Here is a 14,486-nt window from a genome sequence, read left to right on the forward strand (position 1 = left end):
GAAGCCCCCTCTGACTGCAGGATCCACCCAACCTCCTTGTTCAGCTCCACTCTGCTCAAGCACAGACAATTTCCCTTTCACCCATTTTGGGTCATAGCCCCAGCTGAAAACCTCTGCCATGGCGTCTGCCATGACCCCAGACCTACTGCCAAATTCACCTCTTCCATAAAATCATCCCAAACTAGCCCCAGTCTACATTATCGCTGCTATGACATCTGCCTCCCACACTTTATCCATCCCACTCCCTGGGTAACTTAGGACCTGGGTCTGACTCCATGGCTGGACATCAGCTAGCAGTGGATATCACAAAGAAGGAGCTATAAAAGAATTTTTAAGCTCCAACAAGTTTGAGACCCCCCACTCACAAAACTGTAATGAGGATGCAGCGTGTGGACCACCTCAGCCCAGGACACCAGATTTGAAGTCTGAAGGCTTGGGATCAGATGCCTGCCCTACTACTTACTTGTGGCTTGGGCACATCACTAACCATTAGTCACTGAAACTAACAGGCTCAGTTTCCCCATCTGCAAAATGGGGACAATGATAACAGCCTCACAGGGCTGTTGTAAAAAGCAGGTAAGGTCAATGGTGTGAAATACATCATAAACTGCAAAGCGAAGTCAAGTGTAGGGCAATATGACTGTCTCCAGTGCCAACCAATTCCCCCACCCAGCTCCACTACCCACACCCCAGTAGTTCTTGTCCTTACTTGAGTCAGGTTAAGAATCAAATGAAATCTGTGAATCCTCCTCCTAGAAAAATGCACGTATGTAACAGCCTGGTAAACACCTTTACGAGGCTCCTGAGGACGCCACCATGGGAAGGGAAAGCCACAGACCAAACTTAAGTGCACTGGAAGGCCCCAAGCATAAAACCCTCTCCCAAATACACCAGACTCCTGGGAGATAGAGATGAAAGATAGAGCAAGAAGACCAGTGTTAAAGGAAAACTATCTCAAGACTCCAAAAGAAAGAAAAAGATGTAGCGCTTTCACTCTTCAGGAAGTAAGAACCCCACCTCTTTCCAGAAAGCATCACAGTGTTTGGCAGAAATCAACACAATTCTGTAAAGCAATTATCTGTCAGTTAAATAAAATTAATATTTTTTAAAAAAGAAAGCATCACAGTACAGAGGAAGAAGATTAAATGAGACATCAAAATTTAGTAGGAGTTCTTGTTCCACTCTGCCAAGGGCTCCCTGTGACTTTGGGTGAGTCATTTCACGTCTCTGTGCCTCGGGGTCTTCAGCTTATCAGCAAGGCCCTCCCTGGGCGCCTGGATCTCAGGATGTGTCTGTTCTAACTCTGTTCTGAGCCACGGCTCTGGCCTCCGTTTAACTCAGATGTAACAGGCAGCGGTCGATAGTCGGCATGGCGGTAATTCTGAGAGAAGGCCACTGTGACAGCAATGTTCTAACTTAAACTGCATGCAGGATGAGACAGGAGGGCAGAAGAGTAAAGCCGGAATGTGAACCGCTGAGCTCAGGTGACCAGTGAGTCAGCAGTGAGGCCCGGAGGCAGAGGACCCCCGAAAAAGAACATCAAAAGGGGCTGCCGCGTTATGGGGTAAGCTATGCAGAAACGCCATCAGGTCTGGAGAATCCCCAGAAACTGCAATTTGCCCGTCTGTTTGTACCTCCTGTTCTCGTTCTGGGCTCAGAATTCTCTCCCCATCCTAACCACCACCTCCTGCTTCCCTGTTCAAGATGTGAACTTAAAAACAAGGCAGTGGACCCTAAAACGGAGATGAAATTGGAGAAGAGTGTCAGAGACCCCAGAAGTCAATTGGGGAATGAACAGCTAAAAAAAAGCAGACTCATATTAGAAAATCTACACAGACCTGTGAGACAGAAACTACTAAACTCAGGCAGGGCTTGGCTGAGACTTCGATCAAAAGCCACTGAAGACAGGCTATCAGAGCCCATCACAGCTGGGGCAGGATCCTGAAGGGCAATGTGCCTGCTCCCCACTGCCCAGCAGACGAACCTGTGGGCTGGCTTCAGGGTCATCTCTCATGAGCTGCCTAACTTCTACAGAAGGACAGACCTCCGAGGCCCACCTGGCAGGTTCCAAATAGTTTGAAATTCAGAGCAACAAGGCTCTTCTTCCTCTGTTGCTTCTTTCTGCATTTTCTATAGGAAAGAGACTGGCATTATGAGTTCCTTGCAACCAACATATGTGAAATTGACTAAGTCCCAGGGTGAGTGCTCTAAAATATTTACAATTTGTTCCCTCCTATAGGCTCTGAATCATCTGTTTTTCTGCACTGCAACTTAGCTGTTTCTGCTATCCTGTCTCTGTGTGCCCCAAACACAGTATCTAGCCCAGGAAAGGTGCTCAACAAACATTTGCTGGACTCAAAATCTTACATTTATCTCCACAGCTAAAAGATGTTTTGGCAAGCAGGGCTAAACTGTTAAATTTTCTTCACATGTACTTTAAGATACACAAACATGCTCAATACGTATTTGTAAATGAACAGCTGATTACCTAGCCAACCCTAATAACCCCCCAGGCTGTGTCTGAGAACCTTCACTGCCTGAACTCTGAGAAATGCACACAGTTATGTAGGAGTTTTTTTGTTCTTTTAAAGTCTTCCATCCCTGGAGATGGAAGGGGCAGGGAGTAGAACCTGGATTGTTTCTCAGGAGCTTTACTTTAAATCCATGGTTTTAGAACCAGTAAGGAACAAACCTTAGATTCAATAAGGACCCCATAAAACACACCCATATGAACACAGGCATATGTTGCAGAAACATATATCCATATGTATTTATTACATGCAGTTATGATTCTGGTACATATTGCATGCATCAAAGCTGACAATCATTCACCAACTGGAAATTATCAGATAAGTGTTAATAATAGCAATGCAGACTCTGCTTTTTTAATACTTATTCTCATTAGGACTGGCAGCGAACCAAGTGTTTTTGGACAAAGAATAAATACCATAATTTCATAATGCTCATGGGTGTTGGAGAAGACTCTTGAGAGTCCCTTGAACTGCAAGGAGATCAAACCAGTCAATTATAAAGGAAATAAGTCCTGAATATTCATTGGAAGGACTGATGCTGAAGCTGAAACTCCAATTCTTTGGCCACCTGATGTGAAGAACTGACTCACAGGAAAAGCCCCTGATGTTGGGAAAGACTGAAGGCAGGAGGAGAAGGGGAAGACAGAAGATGAGATGGTTGGATGGCATCACCAACTCGATGGACATAAGTTTGAGCAAGTTTCAGGATTTGATGATGGACAGGTAAGCCTGGGGTGGTGCATGCAGTCCATGGGTTCACAAAGAGTCAGACACAACTGAGTGACTGAACGACCAAACTGAAATACATTAATTTACCGCCTGACTCAGGTTTAGTATTTCCTAGGGTGCCAAGACCTACACTTACTAAAAGAAGAAAAAAAGTTGGCCACAATTGAAGTTAAAAGGCCACAGACAGGGCTTCCTTGGTGGCTCAGTGGTAAAGAATCTGCCTGCCAGTGCAGGGGACTTGGGTTTGATCCTTGATCAGGGAAGATCCTACATGACCCGGAGCAACTAAGCCCATGGGCCACAACTATTCAGTCTGTGCTCTAGAGCCTGGGAGCCCCAACTACTGAGCCCATGTGAGGCAACTACTTAAGCCCGAGTACCCCAGAGTCTGTGCTCCACAACAAGACGAGCCACTGCAATGCGAGGTCTGTGTACCACAGCTAGAGAAAAGCCAGGGCAGGAAGGAAGACTCAGCACAGCTATAAATAAACAAACAAATAAAATTATTTTAAAACAAACCAAAGGAAAAAAAAAGTGACAGTCTAAGAAGTGAAATCACAGAGAGATCTCAGGCAAGTCTCCTTCCTTTTTGAGCCTCAATGTACTGTTCTGTAAAATGGGGTTAACATCCCCCATACCCCACGGGGCCGTCTTAACAAATGCGATGATGGGGAGGGCGCCTAGACATACAAACATATTATTATTCTAGCAATCTGTTAATCACTGGTGACACTGCACCCCCGGATGCGTTACAAAATTACTGCTTCCAAGCGCACGTTATCCAAGACAGACACCTGACACAGCAGGTGACCTGATCTGTGTGTAAATCAATCCTGTCTCAAACACTTTAAGGGAGCTTCCTGGGGCCACCTGAGTGCATCCCGCGAGGGACTAAACACCTTAACGTCTGCTCAGGGTGTCTGTTCCAGTATAACCGGGTTTTCTTGAAAGCCAAGCAATTTTCCTCGCGCGTTCCCAGAATGCTCGGAGCCAGGCTCCCTGAGGTTTTCGGCCCAGACCCGGCGCTGGACAGGAGGAACAGGGCCGGACAGCCTGCGGCCCTCCCCGCCCTCTGGGCGGCTCCTTCCTCTGGCTTTCAGCTCGGGCGGTAGCGGCGCTCATGCTGTGTCACTTTCTCCTTCGGAAGCCCCCAGCCGCTGCGGAACCCGCAACTCCGGTGGCTTCCTCCCTCTGCGCGCGGGCCCTGAGCCTGGGAGATAATCCCCTGCCGCAGAGACCCAGCTCCGGGAGGGCAAAGATCTGCCTGCGGCCGGCTGGGCAGCCGGCACCCGCTCCGGAGGCCGCTCGGGGAGGAGAGCGCGACCCGGCAGGCCGGGCAGCCTTCGGCCCCCACTGTCTCTAGGACGAAGAACTGGGAGCGGGTGCGCAGGACGCACCTATTCCCTCCAGGATCTGCGAAGGCAGCAGCAGGCGCGGCCGCGCGCACCTACAGCGCGCCCCGGGCCAAGGGTCAAGCGAGGGGGGCGGGGGCGCGACGCACAAGCGCCCCGCGGCTCCTCCAGGCCCAGCCAGACCAGCCCGCGTAGCCGCCAAGTAGACGGCCAGCCTGCCGGGTCCGGTTCGGGGGGCGGGGGGGGCGTCGGGGACGCGAGAAGAGGGACCGCGGCACGTCTCTGGCCAGGTCCTCCCTCAGCGACCGGGCTCACACGCAACCCCAGGGTCTCCCCGAGCCCCCGGCTGCACGACCCCCCTCTCCAAGAAACCCAGGCCCGCGGCGCGGACACACACGACTACGAGCCCCGGAGGGACCGATCCCCGCGGGGGCTCGGGGCCCACGCGCGCCCCCACTACGCATCGGTCTGCGGTCCCCGCCCCCCCCACGCGCGCACACACGCCAGAGCGGTGTGTACACACACAAACAGCTGGGCGGGGGAGGCGACGCCTCACTCCCTGAGTGGGGATGCACACCGTGCCGCCAGCCGCCCCTCCCCTTTACACGCCGCATCTCCCTCTCTATTCATGCCTGCCCCCCCCCAACACCAACCCTGAAAACTCCGCGAAACCCAACAGCCAATGCCACCCAGATGAGGGGCTCAGACCTCCACCCCCCTTCCACAACTGTCATTTAACATCAGAGGAGAGACGGACCCAACTCAGATGCGCGGTCCCCGGGACGCCTCCCCCAGCGGTACCCAGGCTCCGACACACGGCCCTCCGGGACACCAGATCTCCGCTGCAGCCGAGCCACCGCCCCCCTGCCCACCACCCACCCCCCCGCCAAACACACACCCCAACAGGACCCGCGTCCGGGACAGTCACCTGCTCGTTAAAGAGCCCGAGCCGGAGCCCACTCCGCTCCGGCCCGGGTCACCAGCTACCGCGAGCTGGCTTTTCAGAGCCTGTCAACTTAACCCTGACTCCGCCGGACGGGTCTGTTCCCCAGGCCCGATTACACCGCGGCGGCAAGAATAAGAACGTAAGAAAAGAAAGAATCACTGCCGTGGGGAAGGTCCAAAGCTGCGACCGCAGAGGACCCGGCGATCCAGCTTCCTCCTCTGCTCCCATCCCCCCGCGCCCCCCGCGGCCCGCGGGCTCACCAGGGACGGAGGGAGGGTGCAGCCTGTCTAGACGACAGACATCTCCGCGCCCGCGGGGACGGGCGCGCACACACACACACACACACACACTCACACGCGGCCGCTGCCACAGACACAATCGGTCGCCGGAGGACAGAGGGGCAGCGTGAAGACACTCCCAGGGTCCCTCCGGGAGCCGCGACCGCGGCAGCCTCCGGGCCCGAGCCGCCACCCGGAGCCACGCTCCCTACCTCCGCCGAATACAGTCAGAACAGCTGCAAGTTTGGCCGGTTCCTGAACCAGTGCAGCAAATGCGGGCTTCAAAACAAAAGGGAGAGGAATCACGCTCACTCGCTCGCTTCCTCCCTCCGGGTCGGAATCCAGCACATGACAGCGGCTACCGCGCGGCTCCAACGCGAGCCGGGCTCCAACCGTGCGCCCCCTTCACCCCACACCAAGAGAGCCCCCCTCCTCCCTGGAGCTCCAGGGCTACGGCTCCCCTACCGGCAGGGAACCCGGCTGATAAGGGGCAAACCTGGGGAGGGGGCGAGATCTCAGAGTGCGGTCCCCGACAGAGGCGGGGACGCAGGATGGGCGCGGACGCCTGGCTGCCCCGGGCGTAGGGTGGGAGGAGGAGGTAGGGGGGTAGGGGGCTAATTGTTTGGGGCGGTTTTCCCGGATTTATCTGTAAGCACGCACACGTCACAGAGCCCTTCCTCACGGGTCCCGGAATCGACCCGCAAAGGGAGATGACTACACGAGGGGGGGGCAGACGGCGGGGGAGATGCTCACCTCGGGGTTCCTCAGGCCGCCGCTCCGAGCCCGAGTCCGGGGTGGGGTGGGGGGTGGGGGAAGGGGGCAGGGAAGGAGAAGGGAGGGAGGACGCTCGGGAGAGCCGATTCCCCGTCCCGAGTTCCGCGCGTCCCGGCGGCGGAGGGGGGCCTGCGGCGCCCCAGCGCACAAACCCAGCCGAGAGGGGAGGGAGGGAGGGAAGGGAAGGAGGGAAGGAGGGGCGGGCGGGGGGAGGGAGCAGAGGAAGGAAAAAAAAAAAAATGATCCCTGCTCTGACACAGGGAAAGAGAATGTAGGAGGGTGACGTCCAGGCCCCGCCCTCCCCTCCGGCCACGTGCAGAGACATGAAAGGAACCAGGGCGGCGGGAGGCCTGCTGGGTAATGTAGTTCGCCTTTCTTTCCCGGGATGGCGGGCACTGGAGAAGCGGGGCGCCGCCAGGGCGCGGGGGCAGGCCGCCCGAGCCGCCCAGACGGCGGGTCTAGCCGCCCCGAAACCCAAAGCCCGATGTCCGATCCCCACCCCACCCCCTGCGCGCTGGCGCCGCCCCGCGTGGGGACCTCAACTGGGGACTTGGGCGAGGACGGAAACATTTGATTTTAGGGACAGGACGGCTTTAAGGATGAGGACTTCCTTGCTCTTAAGTGCTAAGTCCGTCCTAACAGCCGGTAAAAGGGAGCGTGGTGTATGCCCTGGGCGGCCCAAGGGCAGTTACTAATGCTCTATTAAATGCTACCGTCTGTTACTGAGATGCATATGTTATAATTAACATTTGAACATCTCAGTGGCAGGGGCGGGATGTTGTAATTAGATACGCACTTTGCAACCAATTAATTTTCCATTGGCCATGCTAAGGGCTAAGGCAGGGGACGTGGTGGACGGGAGAATTCAGCACTATGGGTAATTCAGTAATCACTTTACCAAATCACCAGTGTTTTCCAAGTACCTGTTACGTGCTGGGCACTGGGCTTAACACAGAGAAGCCTTCTGGAGAAATATATGATGCTGTACACCCTCCAAGCAAAGGGGTTATGAACTCCCTTAAACTCACCGAAAGGGATTATAAACTCCTGGAAAGGGGTTATCAATTCATGGAAAGAGCTGCGTGACATGATATAACTGCTGAAGAAAATAGTTTATAAATTCATGTAACATTTGATGAGCACTTTTCACAGACAGGACAGGTCTGGGGATGCCAAGACAGGTGAGACCCTCAAGGAGTTCAAAGTCTAGCGTAAGGACTGCAGTCAGTGAAGGTATTGGGGCTACGTCCACACTTAAGGCGAAAAGTGCTCCTCAGGAGGAGCAGCCAACCAGGATGGAGCATGGATGGGAGCAGGAGAGGATCAAGGAAGGCTTCCTTGGAGGAGGTAGTATTTTAGGTAAGAATTACTAAAAAATGTTAACAAAGGCAAAAGAAAGAATTGAACTCTGACAAGGCTACAGGGTACAAAGGCTCTAGACAGAGATAAAAGAGCAAATTCTGAAAGTCCTAGCAATTTGGCAGAGCAAAAGGGAGACTCCAAAAGGGGGGTCAGGGATGAAGGGTGGGTCTAGAGGACAGAAGAAGCCTGGCATGGCTTTTCACCAGGGGTGGGGCTTGCAATGGGCCTTGAAGGAGGAGTGGGAGTTCTTTGAAAGCAGAGAGCATGTCTTCCTGGTATGCGCCAAGCCATCAGAGGAAAGCAGCATCTGCAGCCATGTCTGGCTCTTTTGACTCTTGAGCCAAAGTGCATGGAGGTGGGTCATCCCCTCCCTTCTAGAGAAAGGCAGCGGACCCATAGTCAGGCATTCATAAGAGGTAGAGTGGGTATCAGAAGCCACGCCAGGCCCAATCCCTGCGGTGAGGGAGCATGTTTAAGTACACCTGACTCTTCCCGCTGCTTTGTCTCTCTTAGCATTTATGCCTCATTGGCTCAGCAGTTATTTTTGCGCTTCTAACATCTGCACGATTACCCGGGTTTACAAAATATGCACTGATAGTACCAGAGTCTATCCCCTCAGCAAATTCCCCTTTACCCACCTTTTGTTGTCAGCGGTGTTTTGCACATTGTGTGATAGGCCTGCTACTTGCAAAGGCAGAAGAATGGAATTGTCTGGTCTTGGTTTTGCCTGTGCTGTAAATCACACCCCCAGAGGTGAGGAGAGGCTGAACGATGTGCAGAATGCAAAACACCCATGGAGAGTGCTTAGGACGGCCGTTTGGAGGCTGCGCCTGCAGTGAGAGGCCCAGTGCTGACAGCATAGACTCCTCAGTCAGCCTGACCTCTCAGCCTGAATTCCAGGCATGACATTTCCTGGATCTGCGATCTTGGGCTGTTTACTTAACCTCCAAACGAATGACCTTAGGCAACTTATTCAGCACCCTTTTTTGGCCTTATAAGAACCCGAGGTGACAATGCATTTACACTGGCTCAGTCTCACAGCAGCTCTCCGTGATGGCTGATTCCTTTCCCTGTCCCAGGGTCTTTTTGGGCCGGGAGAATGACCCCTGAGTTTTTTGGGTTTTTGTTTGTTTGTTTGTTTTCCCTGCAGTTAGGCCGGCAGAGCTGGTGCTGCAGGGAGAATTTCTTCAGGCGACTCACGTTCATGTGTGAAGTAGGTTAGGGTTGTGTCTTCAAGGAACCTTCACTCAGCTTTAGTCTTCACCTCCCAAGGGCTCAGCTTTCCTGACCTGCCTTACCCTGAACTCAAGGCCCCTTCTTTGGATGGTGTTCCTGAGCTCCCACAGTCCGTTTTTCCACCCAGTAACACTTACCTACTGCTTTCTGTATCCTAGAGCCTGCCTCTGCTTTACCTGAACTAATACACCTTCATCAATGGATGATAAGACCCTCTCGGCATTCTCTCCTCCAACTATGACTTCTTTGTCTTTTTATTTAGTTTTCTGAATCGGCCTTTGCTGATGGGGACTTCAGGTTCGAATGGGAGTCTCTGAGAGGCAGACTCTGTGGGTCACTCATTCTGAAAATTGTGGCCTTAATTAATCCTTCACACGGTGTCCTTCCTTCCCTGACGTTGATCTATGTCCTACTTGCAAGCTTGGGTCAGAGAGGCTGCTGGATGCAGAGTCAATGAACTGGCACAGGAATTGGTTAATTGTGGCAGATTTGAGTTAGTAAGAGTTGCCTTCACCTGACTTGCCACATAGCCTAGAAATCAAAAGCTAGATTATTTCTCTCTGTCTTAAGTAATTTCTTTTCCTAATAAATACTTTCCTAAGATACTAGCAAAAGGAGGGAATTTCTTGGCAGTCCATTGCTTAGGACTCAATGGTTTCACTGCTATAAGCCAGGTTCCATCCCTGGTCAGGGAACTAAGATCCCGCAAGCTGGGTGGTGAGACCAAAAATTTTAAAAACCTTAAAAAAAAGAAAAGATATGAGCAAAATGAAATGATTCTCTTTTCTTCCTATATCCTTTTCTGACTCCAGCCAGCCTTTCCTCCAACAGCCAGTGCGTGTACTGAAGGCCTGGTGGGAGCCCACCAGAGTGCAGGGGCAGAGAAATGGCCTGGAAATGGCTTGCCTTCAGGAGCTGAGGACACCAGGCTAGCACCCATGAGATAACAAAACTGATGGGGTGCTATCCTGTGTGAGGGTGCTGTTAAGTGAACAAAGCATTCCTAGCAGTCTGGGATGGTCAGAGAAGACTTCTAAGAGGAAAGTGAGACTGGATCCACATATATCTTCCCATTGAGAAGAGGTCAGCAATGACCTAAATCCGGGCTTTGTAGCATTGGCCTGGGATGCACTGCGGAAGTCCTGTCTTTGTCTGGAAGTTATAGAGTGGGTTCACCATGCATCAGTTTGGTGGCCAGTGACCCCACAGAGGGAAGGCAGTTATCAGTCCAGTGTCTTCGTTCTGTTACTGTGGTGCTGGCCTGGAGAGATAACGGCTTGATAGAATCAGGTTAAATTTCACCCCTGCCTCATCTCAGCTTCCACTTCACAACTGCGAAGACCACACCTGAAAGGCAGATGAAAAGTGATCCTGTAGGCCTGAAGTTGTTAGTGGAGGAAGGGATAACCCAACAGAGAATGATGCACTTGAGAGAAGTAAAAGTCAAATAAGAAATGAACCAACAATATTGATTGTCGGCTATGTCTAAGACATTGCAAGGTACAATGAGGAACTCATGTGTGAAACTAGGTTCCAGATCCCACCTGCCTCTGTCCTGCTGTGTGACAGCTCTCTCTGGGCCTCAGTTTCCACACCTGTAAAATGGGAGGGTCTGTGATTATTTCCAGTCCCGAAGTTCTGTCTTCAAGAAGTTTATAGTCCAACCGGCAAAAGAAACAGAAAGTTAAGTAGCCACAAGCATTAATTTCAAGCTGTTTTAATCCAGCAGAACAGGAAGAACTTGTGATACTCATGTAACAAAGCCCTGAAATCCACGAGGGAACAGAACACTAGCAGATCTTGTCTCACAAGATTCGAGGACAGTAAGTGCAGCCCATGAATGGTCAAGCATTCCTCAATTTCTTTAACGTTTAAGGTCAGACCTCACAGGTCTGTGGCATGAGAGCCTCATCCATGAATGGCCTTGTCCATGATGATGACTTGGGGCAAAAAGATACACCCCCCCCCCAAAATGTCTGCAAGAGACATGTTTCATTATGTGTCAGGGTACACTCTAGAAAAAATGTGCCACCCTCATCCCAGGAGGGGTGGCCAGGCTTACTGGACCAGCGGTGTACACTTGATCCAAGGGATTCCAGCCCATTGTCTGGGCCTGGACTTAAGTGGCCCTGGCTCCCGCAGAGGAACTGAACCAATCAGATTCCCTTTTGTAAGAATCTGCAGGGAGAGGCTGAGAGACCTCTGCCCATTGGTGATTCTGCTCAGTCAGGTAATGGGTTGGGGGGCCGGGGCAGCCTGTGTGAGGCTGTGGTCTTAGTGGGGCAGGTTGGGAGGAGTAGGCAGAGGAGGCCAGATAGAAAGTGGGGAAAGGAGGCAGAGACATGCGTGGAGTAGCCTCACTTCCTAACTCTGATTCTCTATCCCGAGGTGATCTATTATACCTCTCTTTGGTTCCTGGTATTTCTGTATCCTTAGAGTAATTCCCTTACTTTGTGTTAGGCTGAGTGGCTTTCTGATTTTTGTAATCCAAAGACCCACATCTGAAACAGCCTCAAAGAGAAGTGCAGAGAAACTTACAGCCGTCATGATCCACGGAAAGGGGAATTTCCCCTCCCGAAGAGGCTCTTCCTTTTTCTATCCTAGATGTCTCCCTCTTCAACTAATTGATAATCCCTGTCTCCTAAATATTATTCTGAAATGTCTGCAAAATAACTTGGCCTTCCACAGTCACTAAATCCCCTTTTCCAAGAAAAATAGATAATATATTAATCAAACAATTACTATTTGCCAGGTGACAACCAAAACATTTTCTGTACTTTTTTTCACATAGACTACATTGCAACTTTTACAGTGGAAGGAACTAGACTAGGAGGGGTGGCAGAATTTGCCCAGGGCCACACAGCCAGCAAACAGAGGGTGGTCCACACAAGGCTGTGGACCTGTGTCAGGGAGCCTAACTGCGCCCCCTCATCTCCAAGCATCAGCATCCGCCTTCTCCAAGTCCTCAGCGAGCACCTCTCCTCTAGCTGCAGGAAACATCCTTTTTCCGCACTGGTGCATTTATAATGGGGTGCTTAGACTTGTTAGGTGTGTGTGCATTTGTTTGTCTATATCTGCCCCAAATGATTCTATGCTATAGAAGAATGATCATTGTTTGTACCCCTCATCAGTCAAAAAAAAGTTTTTGATCTGCCTCTATATTTCTCTGGCTTCCTTGATGGCTCAGACTATAAAGAATCCACCTGCAATGCAGGAGACCTGGGTTCAATCCCTGAGTCAGGATGATGCCCTGGAGAAGGAAAGGCTACCCATTCGAGTATTCTTGCCTGGTGAATTCCATTTTGCCTATTATATTTTCCAAAATAGACTTTTTCCTTCCAATTTTATTGAGATACAATTGACATAAAAATAGACATTTTAAATGATGGTCTAAAGATGAAATAAACATTTTAAAATAATTTTTAAATGTTTATAAATTTATGATTCAAAAGTGCTTTTTTCTTAGGGAGCCTTATTTTTTGCATAAGTTTTTGACGATAAATGCTTTTGATCATTTATTTAATGTTTATGCTGTGTTAGATTTTTACAAGCTGGTGAACATTGACAAATTATTTCTCCCATAGAACTATGACCACATGTTCCCAGGCAATATAAATACATGGTTGAGCTAATGTTGCTACACATCACCATTTTATCAATTACATAATAAAACAAATTGTCAAGTATCCAAATACTAAGTTACACAGCTCAAAAGGTATGTAAAATATTGAATGTCTGATCAATTCATTAGCTGCTGCTGCTGCTGCTAAGTCACTTCAGTCGTGTCCGACTCTGTGCGACCCCATAGACAGCAGCCCACCAGGCTCCCCCGTCCCTGGGATTCTCCAGGCAAGAACACTGGAATGGGTTGCCATTTCCTTCTCCAATGCATGAGAGTGAAAGGTGAAAGTGAAGTTGCTCAGTCATGTCTGACTCAGTGACCCCATGGACTGCAGCCTACCAGGCTCCTCTGTCCATGGGATTTTCCAGGCAAGAGTACTGGAGTGGGGTGCCATTGCCTTCTCCCAATTCTTTAGCAGAAACCCACTAATGATATTTTTTTTTTTTTTGCAAGAGAGGTTGGAAATCACATTTCAAACAAAACCAAGTTGGTAAACAACTTCAGATAAGTATGAAAAAAAGTTACAAGAATTTCAGATATTTTGATAGTTTTCGCTACAATAATAAAGTATTTCTACCTTTAAAAAAATATTTACTAAATTAAAGCACATGTTCTCCATGTCCTGCACAGGACAAAGGCAACATTTTACTAAAAATACTTAACAGGCCCCTCCCATTCTTTTTTCAGGCCTGCCTTGTAAGTTGCAACCCAAAGTGCAAACATTAGAATTAACTGTAGGCTTTTTCTGTTTTTCTTGGTCTGAAAACGTTAAAGACATGTGCTTCTGTACAATATAGATTTTCAAAATAGAGGTCTTCTACAGCAACACAAAATGACGTGCTTTAATATAGGGAGATATTAAATACTCATTATAAGTCTTCGTTAATTTAAAAAGGGAGCAGATCTGATGTATACTGGTATGAATGTGGGAGATATAAACATATTGTGAGCAAACAACCTCAGAGGCCCTACCTTCTATCTTTGAAATGATGAGAGGAATAAACCACATAAGGTCCAAAGTGTTCATGGTTCCTGGGATTTGTTAATATGTGATACTCGAACTTTACAAGTATCGTGCTGAGTATTTTGTCATCTAGTCTTTCTAAATCTCCTACATGTTGATTAGATTCTGGCATGGAAACATATTTAAAGACATGACTCAATACTGCATGTTTTCAGGAAAGGTCAATTGGTACAAATTATAAGCATATTTTAATTGCTGAGCAGCATGAATTCTTTGCTAGTATCCAAGTGAGTTGAACATACTTACTTGAACAGAGGTTGCAATTCTGCCAGGCTCATGGCCTGGTAAAACTGCTTTTCAACACTCTTGTGGAAGCTTCGGGCTCCCCAGGTTGTGCCAGTCATAAAGTAGCTGCCTTTCAATGCAGGAAATATAAGAGACATGGGTTTGATCCCTGGGTTGAGAGGATGCCTTAGAGGAGGGCACTGCAACCCACTCCAGTATTCTTGCCTAGAGAATCCTATGGAGAGAGGAGCCAGTTGGACACGACAGAAGCAACTTAGCATAGCATAACATAGCGTGGAAGCTTCATCAGACTTATCCACCAACCCAATGTGCTGGCTAATATCTACGACAAATTCCATTCCATCTCAGGTTCCACTTCCAAACAATGGCATCACACACCGGCTTTA

At 49.9% G+C, this 14,486-nt stretch overlaps 1 protein-coding gene across 5 annotated transcripts in view; it reads right to left on the reverse strand.

The window, feature by feature from the left end:
* Positions 1-6,819, reverse strand: part of CTIF (cap binding complex dependent translation initiation factor) — a 316,461-nt gene extending 309,642 nt beyond the window's left edge. For 2 of the 5 annotated variants that reach the window (XM_070452587.1, XM_070452584.1), the window contains exon 1: positions 6,590-6,818. The gene's annotated coding sequence lies outside the window, so the exon portion shown is untranslated. Of the gene's footprint in view, positions 1-5,540; positions 5,564-6,048; positions 6,116-6,589 lie in introns of those variants that run through there. The other 3 variants (XM_070452585.1, XM_070452588.1, XM_070452586.1) reach the window with 3 other exon arrangements.
* Between the last annotated feature and the right edge of the window lie 7,667 nt (positions 6,820-14,486).

This window comes from Odocoileus virginianus, chromosome 22 (assembly GCF_023699985.2).
Source record: "Odocoileus virginianus isolate 20LAN1187 ecotype Illinois chromosome 22, Ovbor_1.2, whole genome shotgun sequence".
NCBI classification, from domain to species: domain Eukaryota; kingdom Metazoa; phylum Chordata; class Mammalia; order Artiodactyla; family Cervidae; genus Odocoileus; species Odocoileus virginianus.